Raw genomic sequence first — 17,589 nt, 5'->3', positions numbered from 1 at the left:
GGAAGAGGACGATGGTCGCTGACCGCAAGGGGAGAAGGCGGTCAGGGCCGCTGCCAGGGGCGCAGGAGTCGCCTACCGGCTGCTGAAACGCAGCGGGTTTTGAGACCGCCGACCGCGAGCGGGGAGGGGCTCACTGCCGACCGCCTGGAGCGAGAGAACCGCCGCCAGTGGCGGGGGAGACCCCTTCTGTTCCCCGAGAATGCAGCGGGGCGTTCCGTCCACCAGGGGCTGAAGGTCTGCCTCTGATCCGCCCGGAGATGCGTGGCTGTCGTCTGATAGAGGGTGGAGGAGTGGCCGAGGAACAAGCTGTGGCATATCGGAGAACTGGCGAGTTTTTTTGTTGTTGTTTTTTAATCTCTCTCTCCTCTCTCTCTTTCACTGCCGCTCTGCGTTGGTCTTTTCCCTCTCTTTTAAATTTTACATTGTTTTTTTGGGGGGTACTACACTGTCACAGGAAGTACCCCCGCAGTTTAATTATTTCTGTTTCCCTCCCCTTGTCCCCTCCCTCGTCCAGGTAGACGGGGATGACCTGCAGGCAGATGGGGCTTAGGGCATGTGTGTGTTTGTCTTTTGTTTTAGTTTATTATTAAACTATTATTTATGTTGAAAAGCCGGTTCTCGCCTCCTCCTTTCCATTGATCTCTTTACAATCTTACACTGCATAACATTCCCATTCTTAATTCATTTTCATGCTATTTTAACTGGTCTTCAGTCATTTTTACACATTCATAAACTGGGGATTATGTTCTGTGCATACCTATAAACTTGTCTTAGCGCATTTCATTTCACCTCTTTCTCTCTTTCTCTCCTTGTTGAACGTGGTTTACTCACATGCCGAACTGAACAAATGACATGCCTCCTATCATTCAGTCAGTCAGCAGAGCCTCGTTCACGAACCAGATGATCGAGTCATTCATTTAGTTCACGAACGAGTTTGCCAGCACATTTAGTTCATTCATGAACAAGATGTCTCATCTCATTCAGACTCAAACGACCGACTCGACTGGTTCAGTGAAGGGTGTATTCGTTCAGTGGGTGAAACCAGTGATATGCTCCCTTACAGCCCTCACTCGAATGCTATAGTCAGTCTTTATAGGCATGAAAAGCCACCAAAGCAGTCTCGCACTTCAAACAAGACCTCAGTGGCTTTAAAAGGAAGAGATGCCAGTGAATGAGAAATATAAGTCAGTATATGGAGGTAAACGAGAACGATTCGTTTAATTAAAAGATTCGTTCAAAAAGACAAATTTGTTCACAAATGAAACATCAGTACATTAAACCTAAATCTAACTGATGTAGTGATACATTTAACATTCTGCTAAATATCTCCTTTCATGTTCCACAGAAGAAAGACAGTCATGCGGGTTTGGAACGACATGAGGGTGATTAAATGATAAAGGAATTTTCAATTCGGGGTGAATTATCCCTAAGGCAGGGGTAGCGTGAGTAAGCTGTGATGTGTTTGTTTGTGTTTTCCTTAAAGAAAGAGTGACAGAAGAGGAGAAATGTAGGCCATGAAAAATTCGCACCCTGCAGAGGAATCTACACGATCGATTGTCATATTCATTTAATGTCAGGCACAATACCAAAGTTAAAGGCCTGTATAAATAATCATAATTACAGAAAGCCCACAGATTGCTTTCCAATACACCGATCATCCGCTCCCTTCCGCCGGGCTTTGACGATTGATCTCTTCAGATTATTTGTACGCTTTCTCTGTTTGTTTTATTTTCTTATGCTGTTGTACATCGAGCTATATATTACATTTCCTGCAATATTACAGACCTTTGAGTAATGTGTAATGAGTAATGTGTGTGCATGTGTGTGTGTGTGTGTGTTTAAATGAGAGCTGGTGTATCGCCAGGGGGTGTGAGTGAGAACAGGCTGCTGTAATTGAATCTCTGTCTCTGTGTCTGATATAACCATTATAAAAGTATCACACACTCTCTCTCACACACACACTTGCTCATCTGCACACAAACACAGATTCAGCCTAATTAAATTTCTAGCACACATCACTTGGTTTTGTTCGTTTTTACTCCTCAAATGTAATTTTTCCCTGAGGACGATAAAATAAACATTAAACGTGTCTAACACACACAAATTGCTCCATTTTATAGGACATTTTGTCTCTGTGTTTGCAGGAAAGAGAGACTGCAGTAGAGGACACAAGAGAAGACTGGGATGAAGCGGCGCAGTATGGCTGTTGCGTGCTTGCAGTCTTGAACGTGTGTGTGTGTGTGCGTATTTCCACAGGTGTGTGTGCTGTCTAAATGTGTTAGTGTAACAGGTTTTTGCCCCAAGTGGGTTTCAAATCTTTGAAATGGCATGTTAAACCAAAAGATCTATCAGGAGCCCTAAAAATCTGTCTGCCTGTCTCTGTCTGTCTGTCTGTCCGTCCGTCCGTCCATCCATACATCATCAGCCAAAAATAAATTAGCATTGGGAAGTCTGATTCATTTAACCAAATTGGTTTGTTCAGATGGTTTGTTTCATTAAACAGTTTCAAAAAAGGATTTAGTACTCACTTAAATATGTTCTCAGACGTCCTGCACGTTACCTGTATTTTAAATTTTATCATCCCAGCATTATTGTTAACAATATTCTTAAGAGCATTACTAACAATTCTGCATTAATTGGTCATAAAATGTGATCTTGTCTTCATCAGAATCACAAGTGTAGACAAACACAATGTGCTTAAGCTAACAACACACAAACAATTAAAATGTTATGTCTTTAATAAACATTCACAGTGCTGTGGAAACAAATAAGTGAACCCTTGGGTTTTATAACTGGTCAATTAGGCAGCAATAACCTCAAACAAGCATTTCCGGTAGCTGCGGATTAGACCTAGACAACTTTCAGAAGGCATTTTGGACCATCCTTCCTTACAGAACTGCTTCAGCTCAGCCATATTCTCAGGATGTCTGGTGTGAACGGCTCTCTCTCAAGGTCACTTCACTGCATCTCTATTGGGTTATGGTCTGGGCTCTGACTGGGCAACTCCAAAAGGTGGATTTTCTTTTTTTAAGCAATTCTGTAGTGGATTTCTTTCAATGTTTAGGGTCATTGTCCTGCTGCATCACCCAACTTCAGCTGAGCTTAATGCTGGTGTACAGCAACCCTGACATTATCCTGTAGGATATCTTAATAAACTTGGTAATTAATTTTTACTCAGTGATGGCAAGTGGTGCAGGCCCCGAAGCAGCAAATAGGCCCCAAATCATGATGCTCCTCCGTACTTCACCATTGGGATGAAGTTTTCATGTTGGTATCAAGCGTGCCGCACAAGCCCTCAAATGCGAAGCCAAAACGTCTCGATCGCCCCCCGGTGACTGGTCCTAGTATAGGTCATAAACCCCGCCTCTCCATTTTATTCAACGGGACGTGAGACCAACTAAACAATTAAATTACACTTCACATATCTTTTTTCCAAAGATAGTTTCTGTCATTTACTGTAGTTTCTATCACGTTGATGTCATTTCAAGTGTTTGTTTTCAAAATAAGTTTGTTTTTAGTTAGTTATTTGATGCTATAAAAACGGTGCTGTGACATCATGATTGACAGCTGTGATTGACAGGTTCTCTGAGTGAAGTAGTCACTGAAGCACCAGCTGACTTTTTTTCGGGATCTTCGGAGGACTGAGGAGATTGGAGCTTTAAATGTAATATCTAAATTTGGATAATTAATTATTTCATAATTAATTATGAAAGTCAAAAGTGCAGGGGCGTGTGCTTGCGATTGATTCAGCGAGAGTGAGGGCAGGGCCTTGATTTCGCGGCTTTACTTCCTGTTCACTACTGCGCAGGTCTGGTCCCGAAATCGCAACTGTGCAGACTCAAGTCCCAAGATGTCAGCGCCATATCGGGACACTGGCGGCTTCAGTTCTCACCAATGGAAAAGAGCGAAGGGGCGTCGTTCATCTTTTTTTACAGTCTATGTTTGGTATGCAGTGCCATTTTTACACCATACATAGTGCTGCGTGTTCTTCCCAAACAATTCAACCTTAATCAGTCAACAAAACATTTTCCAAGTAGCGTTGTGGAGTGTCAAGGTGGTCTTTGGCCAACTTCAGGTATGAAGCAATGTTTTTGTTGGACAGCAGCGGATTCCTTCATGGGCACCATGCCTGTTTAATATTTTCCATATAGTAGACTCATAAACAGAGATGCTAACCAATTCCAATGATTTCTTCAAGTATTTAGCTGTTACCTCATTGAGCATTCTGCGGTGTGCCCTTTGAGTCATCTTGGCTGGACGGACACTTCTAGGGAGAGTAGCCACAGTAGTATATCATTATATCATCTCCATTTATAGACAGTTTGTCTAACTGTTGACAGATGAATAGCTAACCTTTTCAAGATAACTTTTTTAAACTTTTCCAGCATTATGCAAAGCAACAATTATTGATCGTGTGTCTTCTGAGATGTATTTTTTGTGAGGCATGGACCATGTCAGCAGATGCTTCTTTTGAATAGCAAACTCAAAATGTTTGAGTGCTTTTTATAAGTCAAAGTAGCTCTAACCCACACCTCCAATCTAGTTTCATTAATTGGATGCCAGGTTTGCCAACTCCTGACTCTAATTAGCTTTTGCTGTCATCATTAGCTTAGGGTTTCACTTACTTTTCCCTACCCACACTGTCAATTTTGGAATAATGAATTCAATATGTACAAAATCAATACAATAATTTGTGTGTTATTAGTTAGAACCGATTGTGTTTGTACATTATTGTAACTAAGATGAAGATCAAACCAGATTTTTAAACAAATTCATACATACTGTAAATGCAGGAAATTCCAGAGGGAATTGTAGCAACAAAAGCTAACACAGTACTTTCATTAACACCTGTTTGTCAGTATGCACTGCAAAATGTTCCTGATCCATATTAGGGCTAATGGGCAAATATCTACTAGTGTCCATCGTTTTTGCTTAAACCGTTTATGACCCTTACACTGATAAGGGAACACTTTTAAGTTGTTTCTGTTCATCATGAACAGAATGAACAGAATCTACTTAAACGAGATTATTATATTACGTAAACGTGATTATATGCCTTTTACTATTTTCTGTTTTGCAATTTGCTATCGCTTTAATCTAAAGTGGCAGTCCATTTAATAGAAGGACAGACCTTTTGAGAAACCTGGGGTTATGTTATTCATGCATGGGCATATTTAAACATGGCACATCAAGACACATCGCAACAGGTGTGATGTCAGTGACAACAAACGGCAATAGTTCTGACATGTCTCGCACACCAAATTTGAATATGTGGAAGATCAATTTGTCTATCCCTAAGTATCAATACTTCAATACTGATGTATTTTTATATACATATATATATTTTTACCCTCACATAAAAATATATATTCTAAAGTTGGGAGAAGTGAGTTTATCATTTATTTACCATGAAAATCAATGTGTATTATAAGCTTCAAAATAATTATATTAGAAAATAGTCACAAAGTATACAAACTATTTCTCTTTCCTCTCATCATAAAGATAAGTAGTCACAGACAGCGGTCAATGCTCGTTCAATCGAGAGCAGTGTTTGGCTGATGTAATGACTGAAAAGTTTTACATAAAAAGCTGCTAAAACATTGATAATGTTCTGTAATTGTTGTTAATAAATGATAAGCAAAAAACAGAAGTCTAATAATTTTCTGTTTAGTCCAATACATGTTAGAGATATTGGTATCCAAAATAAAAAAAAAATATCTGATTTTCAGTGACTGTTCTGTGTTGACAAGACCAGCTTAGACATGAGTTATCATGCTGGCTTATGCTGGTTTGGAGCTGCTGAAGTAGGTTGGCCAACGAAACCTTGCTGGTTAGAGGTTTGGTGGAGATACCAGCACCCCAGCATCCCAAGCTGGAAATATATAGTGTACAAACTGAATGGACTAGGCCAGGGGTTTTCATGAAATGTACAAGATTTCATTCTGGACACTTATTTGAAGTTTTATCAGGTATTGTCCTCTAGTGTTATATTATTAAAAAAAACCATATTTCAGGCGTTAGAGCAATTCACCATTAATGATCAATAATCTTAAATTCAATCTGACACTCATTCAGCAATGTGTCATATGCAGGATGAGTGATAAATATTTGGCAATAAATATTTATATAATAATATGAGTTAACATGATGAATGAGTTTTTATAAAAAAAAAAAATAGCCTACCTGTTTGTCTTTATGACAATGGGATTATTTAATTTTTTCACCACAATTTCAGATTTTCTACGTCCTAGATAAACTTGTGCAGCAAAGTTTTCCACTGTGGTGACAGAAGACGTGAGTCGCAACAGATGTTCTTAGTTGACTGTTTATGTCATTTGATTTGCTCAAGTCTCATCAGCGATCATCAGAATGTCATTCTCATTCAATACCAATTTAACCATGTATTATACTGCATTTCTTGTAATCGTTACCGGCCAAATGGCGAGTTGATTCCTCAATATCCGGTTTGTTTCTTCCTCAATATAACACGTCTATAGACGCTGAATATTTGGATGAATGAACAAAGGCTTTAAAATAGATTTGTTGAGACTATTAAGCTGGACTATGGTCTATTAAGCCAATAATTTTCATTAATCTTCACAATACATTTTTATTGTATTTATCTATTTATCTTTTATTTTTATTGGTGAATTTATCATAATTCTCAGAGCTTCCCCTGACATGCCCTGGCGCCCACCTGGGGAGGCGCGCCTCCCGGTTTGAAACAATGGGACTAGGGCAACTAGGACCCCTTCTGTATGACCCCTGGTTATTTTTGGTTTGGTGATGGGCTGATCAGAATTGTTTTCTGATTAAGCTAGTTAAGAAACTCAGCAAATCTGCATCCAAAACATTACCAGCGATGCAGGTCTTTCCAGCAGGGACATTCTGCAAAATTTCTCCTTTTGTGTTCCTTGGAAGAAAGAAAATCATACAGGTTTTGTACAACAGTAAATAATGATAGAACTGCAATTTTAAGGCAAAATATTGCTTTTAGTAGACTCCAACCACATCACTCATACCAAACTCTGGAGTTTAGTCGTCCTGCCGCGATTCCCTCATCCAGCACTAGAGCATTCATCTCCTTTCAGTATGAATAGGGAACTTCCCCTGGGCCTGTGTCAATGCTGTGAACTCTACGCCAAACCAGAGCACAACTGTCTGTAAAAACCACAGCCTTTTATTCCAAACCATTTCCATTAAGGCACAATCTCACATCTTTGAAAGAGAATTTAATCAACTAGAACACAAACCTGAGCTCACGCTGGGGCTGAACCAGAAATATAATGCGCACTGATCAGAGATCCATTGGTGTAGACTATTCATTAATGACTGGATTAGATACAAAGAGAAGAAAACTGATCCCAGGTCAGGACTGAGGGAGAGACAGTCAGACAGGTGCTGCTCATTAGCAGACTCGTTAGATGCTGACACAGAGGAAGTAAGGCACAACAAAGATTCTCACAAATCAGGTTCAGAGCTCCAGGCAGGTGGCAGATACTGGACAATCACTCAACGTCAACCTCATTTCTGTCATGACTGAGATGGATGCCTGAGGATTTGATAAGTGTTCTCGATATCTGTACAATGAAAATGAACTTGAGTTAGTTACTTTTTAGAAGTTTATGTGACATTGTGAAGAGTCTGCAAAGGGCCGTTTTAGTACAACAGGGACACTGAAACTAACGCTGTCATTAGATACAATGAGGCATAATGACAGAAATTAACGATGGCTGGATACTGCAGTGTGTGTGTGTGTGTGTGTGTGTGTGTGTGTGTGTGTGTGTGTGTGTGTGTGTGTGTGTGTGTTGTTCTGTGGGTAAAACATTTCTGAAAATGCCCTCAGAGGAACATCAAAATGTGACAAAACCACCTTGTACAAAAATTTATTGATCTGGCAAACTTGCAAATGAGCTTTGCGGCAAACTCTTCATTGTCGCCAAAGGTTTGCTGCAGGTTCACCATTACCGGTGCAGAGTAAATCACAAGCTCAATTGGAAGTGAAAATAATGAGTGGGAAATTTGTTGCAAGTTTGTCAGAACTCACAACAAAAAGGGTTTATGAAGAGACAAAACAATCGTATCGTAAAATGTGTATTCTGCGGCTAAATTCAGTGGGTGAAATACAGTCACCTCTATAGGAAAACACACGATTGTGAATTTTGAGCGATGGAATTTGGGTGGTGAAGATTTTTCCCTCACAAACTTAGCGTGGAGTTCAAGTTTGGTGAAATTTGACAGGCGAATTTGCGGCATTGACCAATAGGAAGTTGCTTGGCTCGGCATTGACATATGTGTGAGCGGTGTTTCAGCTACACTGAATATTCACAATGGACAACAATATAATTTTGTGGCAAGTTTTTTAACTTCACTCTCACAGAGTATAAAGTGCAGTATTAAAATTAGGCTGCTTGGCAATTAGTTTTTGCTAATTATTTTGTTGTTTTTGTTGATAGTTTTTGCAATTAGTTTCACACACATGCAATCACAGAGAAAATGTCAGAGAGAAGCGAGACGAGGGTGTCTGACATAAGTGAGTGTGTGTGGGTGAGTTAAAGCAGTGTTTCTCAACTGGTCTATTCGGACTGGGTTGCGGACAGCAGGGAAAGAGCAATGCCATGGTAACTTCTTCCACTGAAGATATTTCGGCGGCCGCCCACGTGATAGACTATTTAAGACTGCTGAGGCAGATTGAATGATAATCTCTGTGATGCCCAGTAAATTGTTATCACATTTGTGGTAGATTTTTTTGTAATTTTATAAAGAAATGTTTTTGAATTTTGTGCAGGGGTAATTAACCTGTTTCTACCATTCATTTGCACTAATATATTTTATATAAAGGGCAGGAGTAATTTTGGAGTTCGTCAGCAGTGGGCAGTGTAGCGCTTATTGTGTTTCCGGGGCGTTACGTCAGTTTGTCCCGCTTTGCGATCTTTCTCTTTCTGCTGAGCTGAGATGAAAGACGGACGCAGACTTTGCCCTGTCTCATTTATTTCTCCTGTTTCAGGTTGGTAGATTTGTAAATTAAGTTAAATAACTGAAATCTAATATGTTTACATGTCTCTGAATGTTTGAAGGGCCATGTAACAGGGCTGTGTTATGAAAATGTGGACATATATGGATATAACGTTACAACAGTGTTTGTATGTTCGCGCCCAGTGACGCCATCTGTGATTACCAAAGTCACGTCGAACGGAGTTTTATTTTTAGTTCTTTGAACATTTTTGTAAAGTTAGATAGTTTGGAAATGTATGAGATTGTGTAATGTGTGAAAAGCTAGTGTTAAAACCAAACGTTTTATATTCTAAAAGTGGTTTTAAAAACAAGTTAGAAGTCTGTCAGCTCATGCATTGTGGAAGAGTAAAAAAATGATGCTAGTTGAAAAGGCATTTAGGAATTATATGCAAGTGATAACATAAGCTAGGTTTTATATTAAGTTGGAAAGAGACAACTTACAAGGTAACAGAGGTTTTTGTCATTTTGATTTATTTGATCATACACAATTTATATATCAGTAATTGCTGAAAGATGAAAAAAAGACATTGTATTTTATTTTTGAAACTGTCTATTTCATGAGAAAACATTGTGTGTTGGTAACCAAGTAGGATTTTAATTGTGATTGTGTAATAAATCCTCTTGGCTCTCTTTCTGCTGAGCGAGATGAAAGACGGACGCAGACTTTGCCCTGTCTCATTTATTTCTCCTGTTTCAGAGCGAGAGCATATAAGCCGTTTACATGATACCAGCCGGTACCTGTAACAGTTTATTGGGGGCTCGTCCGGGATCACTCCCACCTGGTGGCCGGAAGCTGATCCAGTGATACTGCAACCTCGGACCAAAAGGTGACCTGATGCAACCAGCGAGCTGCAGCCAGTGAAAGAAATCTCCAAATAACACCGATCCTGTCTACTAATGAAGAGGTTACCGGTTATGAACAACGAATGGTAACTGTGCAGTGCTGAAATCACTACTCGTCAAGAACAGTGCGTGAATTGTAATCCTGGACCAAGTGCGTGGAATCGGGAAGCAGTTATGGCGGATAATGAGAGGAAAAGGTTGGTGTGGGACATCAAAAAGACCCTGCTCACTCGTTCCGTAGATGAACTGTTCCAGATTGCCAAGTCAGTGGGTGCAGTGCCAGGAACGGATGAGTCTCGCGTCAATCCTACAGACGAGGAGGGTTGTTTTGAGTACATTTGCAGTTTCATGTCCAGTGGGCTTTTACTAGAGTTAGAGGATTCTGGGATGGCACATTTATTAAACTTAAAGGAGGTAATCAACACAGTCATTCAGGGTCATGCTTCACAAGTTGCTGTAGCAATTGATGTATCGGACAGTGAGGATGTAAGTCATTCTAATGATAATGTTAACCCAGCTGACGATAGTGATGCTACTGATTTTGGGATTGCTAGTGCAACCCACATGGCACTTTCTACGGCTAGTGACACACATGACACAGAGCTGCAGAAACTACTTACTAGTTATGAGGAGCTGAGTCAGAAAATTATGCAGTGCAAACACACACCCCCTCCACGGTCTGTACCTCAGTCATCTGTAAAGATAGGACTCACCTCACAGAGTAGTAATGTAGCAGGCCCCAGAGGTTTAAGTGAAAACTCGACACCATTAACACATGACAAGTTGCTCTCCTTAAGAGAGTTGTCTTACCTTCATCGCAGGGAATTGAAGATTCAGGGGGTCAGATTGGGGACCAGGGTCAGATCTCAGCTATAACAGTGTCTGTCGGCAGATGGAAGACGGATTAAAGGAGCAGTTCAGTGATGCAGAGATTGTAAGAGCTGTCCTCAAAGTCATCAAGCCAGGAACCTTTAAAGACATGTTGATGAATAAGGATGATCTGACTGTCGAAGAACTGAAAGCCTTTCTCCATTCTCACCTGGGTGAGCAAAGCAACACCGAGCTGTTCCAGGAGCTCATGTGCACCAAACAAAAAGACAGTGAGACACCCCAACAGTTCCTATACAGAGTCATTGGACTTAAACAGAAGATCATGCTAGCTTCTAAACATGCTGACACAGGTGTCAAGTACAGTGCAAGTACAGTGCAGGATGTGTTTCTTCATACCGTGTATCAGGGCCTAGGTCATAAACATGATGATGTCCGCAGAGAGCTGAAGTCATTGCTTGGGGACACCGGAGTATCGGATGAGGCAATCCTGAAACAGATGAAGAAAATAATGTGCGATGAAAGCGAAAGGCAGCGAAGGCTAGGTCCAGCCACCCGCCAAAGACCAACAAATGTGCACAGTGCTCAGTCTGAAGTCAACGCTGCACAGTGTCCTAGTGTAAAGGAGAAGGTACCAAAAACAGATACGATCCAGCAGTTAACGGAAAAACTTGAACAGCTTACAAGTATGGTTGAGCTCATGAGACAGTCAATGCAGACACAGGTGGCAGGACAGTCCAACCACAATGGGAAAGGCAGAGGAGACCGCAGGAGAGAGAAACCATATGGCTGTGACAAGTGTGTGGAGCAAAATCGTCCCGACTGTCCTCACTGTTTCCACTGTGGTGAAGAAGGCCACCGGGCAGTGGGCTGTCTAAAGAGACCAACACGTCAGGGAAACTGGAGCCGGTCCCTGCCGAGGGACAAACAGTGACCGGGTCTCAGCGATCGTCCCAACCTGACACTTGTCATACTGTTCAATCTGAAAATGAAAGACTGGCAAAAGACTCAAACACTCACACAAAAGATAGAATCACGGAAAAGAAACAGAAACAACCAAACAAGACAACCAATCCATTCACTCAGGACTTACCTCACAGCAAAAGGGAACGCCTAGCCAAACTCATTGGAAGGAGGGCTCTCACCCAATGTAACCTAAATGGATTAGCGGTCAGTGCTCTGCTAGACACTGGTGCTCAAGTAAGCATGATTGATAGAGACTGGAAGAGTAGATATTTACCTGACACTCCTGTAAGGCCCCTCAGTGACATTACTGGTGACGAAGACGAGTTAAGGGTGTATGCAGTAAACGGTGATGTCCTCCCATTTGATGGCTGGGTTGCCCTTACAGTCAATTTGATGGGGAATGAGGACCCTAATCTGTCAATCACTGTGCCTTTTCTTGTCAGCAGTCTTGTTCTGGAGAGACCACTGCTGGGTTTCAACGTGCTGGAAGAGATGATAGAAGAACAACCTGAAAAGTTGATTTCAACCCTCGTCGTCCTACTCTGTAATGCCTTGTGTATACCAGCAGAGAAGGCAGAGCTAATGGTGAGCTTCATCCAAGCCAGCAAACCCGCTGTACTGTGCGGACGCTTACGGACAGGCATACAGGACATTGTTGTCCCAGCAGGTCAGGTAGCCTGGGTCAAGTGTCAACTTCCTCCTCACATGAGTACATCGGACACAGTCATCCTATTTGAGCCTGATGACAACAATGTGCAGTTGACAGAACTGGACGTGGGTGAAGGTCTGTTGGAGGTACAAAATCCAAGAAAACCCTATGTAGCTGTACCTGTGGGTAACAACACTAAACATACAGTAACTCTGCCGAGAAAGACAGCACTTGGCAGCATCCACGGTGTTAAAAAAGTGATCGCGACAGACTCACCTGAAACACCCAAGCCCACAGTGATTGTTAACAGTACTGTATCAACACCTGTGAACGCCCCTCCAACGCCATGGCAACCTTCCATCGACCTCAGTCACCTTGATGGGACGCAAAGGGAAAAAGTCAACAAAATGCTGTGTGAAGAAGCCGGAGCTTTCGCACGTGACAGCAGTGATATTGGATGTTTACCAAGCCTACAAATGTCGATCACCCTCACAGATGAAATTCCTGTGCAGAGAGCATACTCAGCAGTCCCGAAGCCACTGTTTAAAGAGGTAAAGGAATACGTGCAGGAGTTGCTGATGAAAGGTTGGATAGTTAAGTCCAAGTCCCCATATGCTGCCCCAGTTGTCTGTGTTAGGAAGAAAAATGGCAGCCTACGGCTTTGTATTGACTATTGCCTCCTGAACAAAAAGACTGTACCTGATCGACATCCGCTGCCCAGAATACAAGACCTGACAGATACACTGGGGGGCTATACCTGGTTTAGCATCCTCGACCAGGGAAAAGCTTACCATCAGGGTTTCATCGCCGAGGGTTCACGTCACTTGACTGCCTTCATCACCCCGTGGGGCCTCCACGAGTGGGTCCGTATCCCATTCGGACTCTCAAACGCCCCAGCAGCATTCCAGCGGAGCATGGAGGAGGCGCTAGGCACACTCAGGGATGAATGCTGCATCCCATATCTGGATGACGTGCTCTGTTATGCCAGAACATTCAATGAGCATGTGGAGGCTCTCCGTAAAGTGCTCCAGGCTCTTCAACAGCACGGAGTAAAACTGAGGCCTGAAAAATGTGAACTGTTCAGACAAGAAGTCAGGTACGTCGGGCGCCTTGTGTCAGCTGATGGTGTAAAGATAGACCCAAGGGACTTTGAGGCAGTCAAAACCTTGACAAACAAGACACCACAGACAGTTGGTGAGGTAAGGAAACTGACTGGTTTCTTAGGATATTATCGCTCTTACATCCAGGATTTTTCCAGGATCGCAAAGCCAATCTATGAGTTGCTCCAAATCAAGCCAGGGAAAGCCCAGATTCCAGAACGTGGGAAAACCACCAAACGCCCACAGCTGCCTTCCCGAGAGCCTGTTGACTGGACTCCTCAACATCAGGAAGCCTTAGAACAACTGGTAGATCTTCTTATAACTCCACCTGTTTTAGCCTATCCTGACTTCAACCTACCTTTCACGCTGCATACAGACGCCTCAGACCAGGGCCTGGGGGCTGTCCTCTATCAGCGCCAGAATGGAAAGCTGAGAGTCATTGGCTATGGCTCGAGAACGTTGACACCGGCTGAACGTAATTATCACCTGCACAGTGGAAAACTGGAGTGCCTCGCACTGAAATGGGCTGTGTGTGAAAAGTTCCGGGACTACCTGTACTACGCTCCCCATTTCACTGTGTACACGGACAACAACCCCCTGACCTATATCATGAGTACAGCAAAACTCAACGCTGTTGGTCATCGGTGGGTGGGAGAACTCTCAGACTTCCGGTTCGACATCAGGTATAGGCCTGGAAAATCAAATGGAGATGCAGACACACTGTCTCGGCTCCCGTTGGACATGGGGAAATATGAGGTGGTTTGTACGGAGGAGTTCTCGAACGAGGCAGTACGTGCTACATGGGATGGGAGTCAGGCAGCAGCACGGAAGGATGTGGCCTGGGTTGCAGCACTTAACATGCGTTCCCCGGAACCTTCTCCGCAACCTCATTGTCACCTGCCAACCATCAGCCATGATGATCTTGTAAAAGCTCAAAGAGAGGATCAAGCAATAGGCAAGGTTATAGAGTTAAAGGAGTCAAACACAAAACTGATGGATGACATACGCCAAACTGTAAGTGGAGCCACCCGAAAGCTGCTGCATGAGTGGAGTAAGTTGCACCTTGAAGACGGACTCCTGTACAGAAGGACGACCCAGCGCAAGCAGTTAGTCCTCCCTCTGAAACACAGGTCAATAGCTCTGAAGTACCTACACAATGAGATGGGTCATGTAGGCACAGAAAGAGTACTCCATCTTGCTCGGGAAAGGTTTTACTGGCCCTTTATGGCGAAAGAAATTGAAGACCATGTCACCCGAAAACGTCCCTGTATCAGATCTAAGAAACCCACAACACACACTCGAAGCTCCTATGGGCAGTATCACATCTAATTTCCCTTTAGAGATTGTGTGTATTGATTACTTGCATCTGGAAACCAGTTGTGGAGGATATGAATATATCCTAGTAGTAATTGACCACTTCACTAGATTTGCTCAGGCATACCCCACGAAGAACAAGAGCGGAAAACAGCTGCTGAGCGCATCTTCAATGATTTCATACCCCGGTTGGGATATCCATCCAAACTACATCATGACCAGGGTCGTGAATTTGAGAACAAGCTATTCCGATCATTACAGCGGTTGGCAGGGGTTGGCCACTCGCGGACGTCACCCTACCACCCACAAGGCAACCCAGCCGAGCGGTTGAACCGCACCATCCTCCAGATGTTGAGAACATTGACTGACAGTGAGAAACTACGGTGGAAGGACCACCTCCCGCATGTTATACACGCATACAATTGCACCATACATGAATCCACGGGCTACTCACCGTATTTCCTCCACTACGGCCGTCACCCACATCTCCCGATCGACTTGCTGTTTGGATTGGATGGAGAAAGGGAACCATACTCACCTAGAGGATTTGCAGAGAAATGGGCTGAAAAGATGACAGAAGCCTACCGCATTGCTAGCGAGAATAGTAGAAAGTCCAGTGCCAGGGGAAAAGTGACGTATGACAAGAAGACAAGAGGGGTGGTACTGCAACCAGGGGACAGAGTTCTGGTCCGGAACCTTAGCGAACGTGGAGGACCAGGGAAACTAAGGGCGTACTGGGAGAAGACTATATACATAGTCGAACGTCAACTTGGCGAGAACCCAGTGTACATTGTCTGCCCTGAAACTGGAAACAAACAGAAGAGCAGGACACTGCACCGTAATCTCCTGTTGCTGGTGAACGACTTACCTGTCGATGTTTTTCCATCTGACACCAGACCTATCCCTGAGAAGAAAACACATAACAGACAAAACCAAGACAGAATTACAGACACTCAGAGACAGGCAGACACGAGTGAGGATAGTGAAAATGATTCAGACGATGATTCTGGCTCGGGATACTGGTTAAGGAGACCAGTCGTAAGGACAGAGGAAAGGCCTGTTATCTACCAGGAGCAACTAACCAGCTATCCAGAGATTCGGGGGTCAGGACCAACACCTGTAAGAAGAGAAAGTCATACGGTACCTGAACACTTACCAAACCCTATTGAGACAAGACACAACGGTGATGAAAACCTACCTTTATGCATTGAACCTGTGGAGGAAGAAGAAAACAATGGGCACCAAGACTCTGACTCAGAAGTTCGACCTTTGGCCCCTCCTGTAGAAAACACTCAGTCAGACATTAGAAGGTCAGCTCGTGAGAGAAGGGCACGCCGTTTCCTCACATATGAGTCATTAGGTGAACCATCAGTTCAGACACACGCCACAGTTAATTCAATGACTGGTTACACAACACCGTATGTACCTGTCATAGAAGCATCTCACCACACTACACCTGCACACTCACTCTTTCCATACATACCGCCTTATTGTATTCCATATCCGTATCCACTCCATTACCCTCAGACACCATACTTACCATATCCTTACCAAGCTCCAGCCACATACATTCCACCTACTATGCTTGTTCATTGAATAGAGATTTGAGAATCAAAGTTAAGAGTTAAAATGGTTAAACAGTTTAGAGATAAAGATTTTTGGAAATGTCAGAAGCCATTTTTTTTTGTCAGGGAGTGTGTGTGATGCCCAGTAAATTGTTATCACATTTGTGGTAGATTTTTTTGTAATTTTATAAAGAAATGTTTTTGAATTTTGTGCAGGGGTAATTAACCTGTTTCTACCATTCATTTGCACTAATATATTTTATATAAAGGGCAGGAGTAATTTTGGAGTTCGTCAGCAGTGGGCAGTGTAGCGCTTATTGTGTTTCCGGGGCCTTACGTCAGTTTGTCCCGCTTTGCGATCTTTCTCTTTCTGCTGAGCGAGATGAAAGACGGACGCAGACTTTGCCCTGTCTCATTTATTTCTCCTGTTTCAGGTTGGTAGATTTGTAAATTAAGTTAAATAACTGAAATCTAATATGTTTACATGTCTCTGAATGTTTGAAGGGCCATGTAACAGGGCTGTGTTATGAAAATGTGGACATATATGGATATAACGTTACAACAGTGTTTGTATGTTCGCGCCCAGTGACGTCATCTGTGATTACCAAAGTCACGTCGAACGGAGTTTTATTTTTAGTTCTTTGAACATTTTTGTAAAGTTAGATAGTTTGGAAATGTATGAGATTGTGTAATGTGTGAAAAGCTAGTGTTAAAACCAAACGTTTTATATTCTAAAAGTGGTTTTAAAAACAAGTTAGAAGTCTGTCAGCTCATGCATTGTGGAAGAGTAAAAAAATGATGCTAGTTGAAAAGGCATTTAGGAATTATATGCAAGTGATAACATAAGCTAGGTTTTATATTAAGTTGGAAAGAGACAACTTACAAGGTAACAGAGGTTTTTGTCATTTTGATTTATTTGATCATACACAATTTATATATCAGTAATTGCTGAAAGATGAAAAAAAAGACATTGTATTTTATTTTTGAAACTGTCTATTTCACGAGAAAACATTGTGTGTTGGTAACCAAGTAGGATTTTAATTGTGATTGTGTAATAAATCCTCTTGGCTCTCTTTCTGCTGAGCGAGATGAAAGACGGACGCAGACTTTGCCCTGTCTCATTTATTTCTCCTGTTTCAGAGCGAGAGCATATAAGCCGTTTACATGATACCAGCCGGTACCTGTAACATCTCGCAATCAGCTAAAGGTTTCTCATCTGCACTTTCACAGGAGTGTAATGGAACCAGCTCGCGATCGTGATCTGCTCTTCTCTCTGGTGCACGCGTGCAACAACCGGGCTTCACTCGAT

The 17,589-nt window shown here is 42.5% G+C and overlaps 1 long non-coding RNA gene across 2 annotated transcripts in view; it reads left to right on the top strand.

Moving 5' to 3' along the window:
* Nucleotides 1-8,956: 8,956 nt before the first annotated feature.
* Nucleotides 8,957-17,589, top strand: part of LOC127659485 (uncharacterized) — a 30,736-nt gene continuing 22,103 nt past the window's right edge. Inside the window, exon 1 of one of the 2 annotated variants that reach the window (XR_007972544.1) lies at nt 8,957-9,007. This is a non-coding gene — a long non-coding RNA (uncharacterized LOC127659485). Of the gene's footprint in view, nt 9,008-16,663; nt 16,715-17,589 lie in introns of those variants that run through there. The other variant, XR_007972543.1, reaches the window with a different exon arrangement.

The sequence above is a fragment of the Xyrauchen texanus genome, chromosome 19 (genome assembly GCF_025860055.1).
Source record: "Xyrauchen texanus isolate HMW12.3.18 chromosome 19, RBS_HiC_50CHRs, whole genome shotgun sequence".
In the NCBI taxonomy this organism is placed as follows: Eukaryota; Metazoa; Chordata; class Actinopteri; order Cypriniformes; family Catostomidae; genus Xyrauchen; species Xyrauchen texanus.
This window is presented reverse-complemented; position numbering and strand designations above follow the sequence as displayed.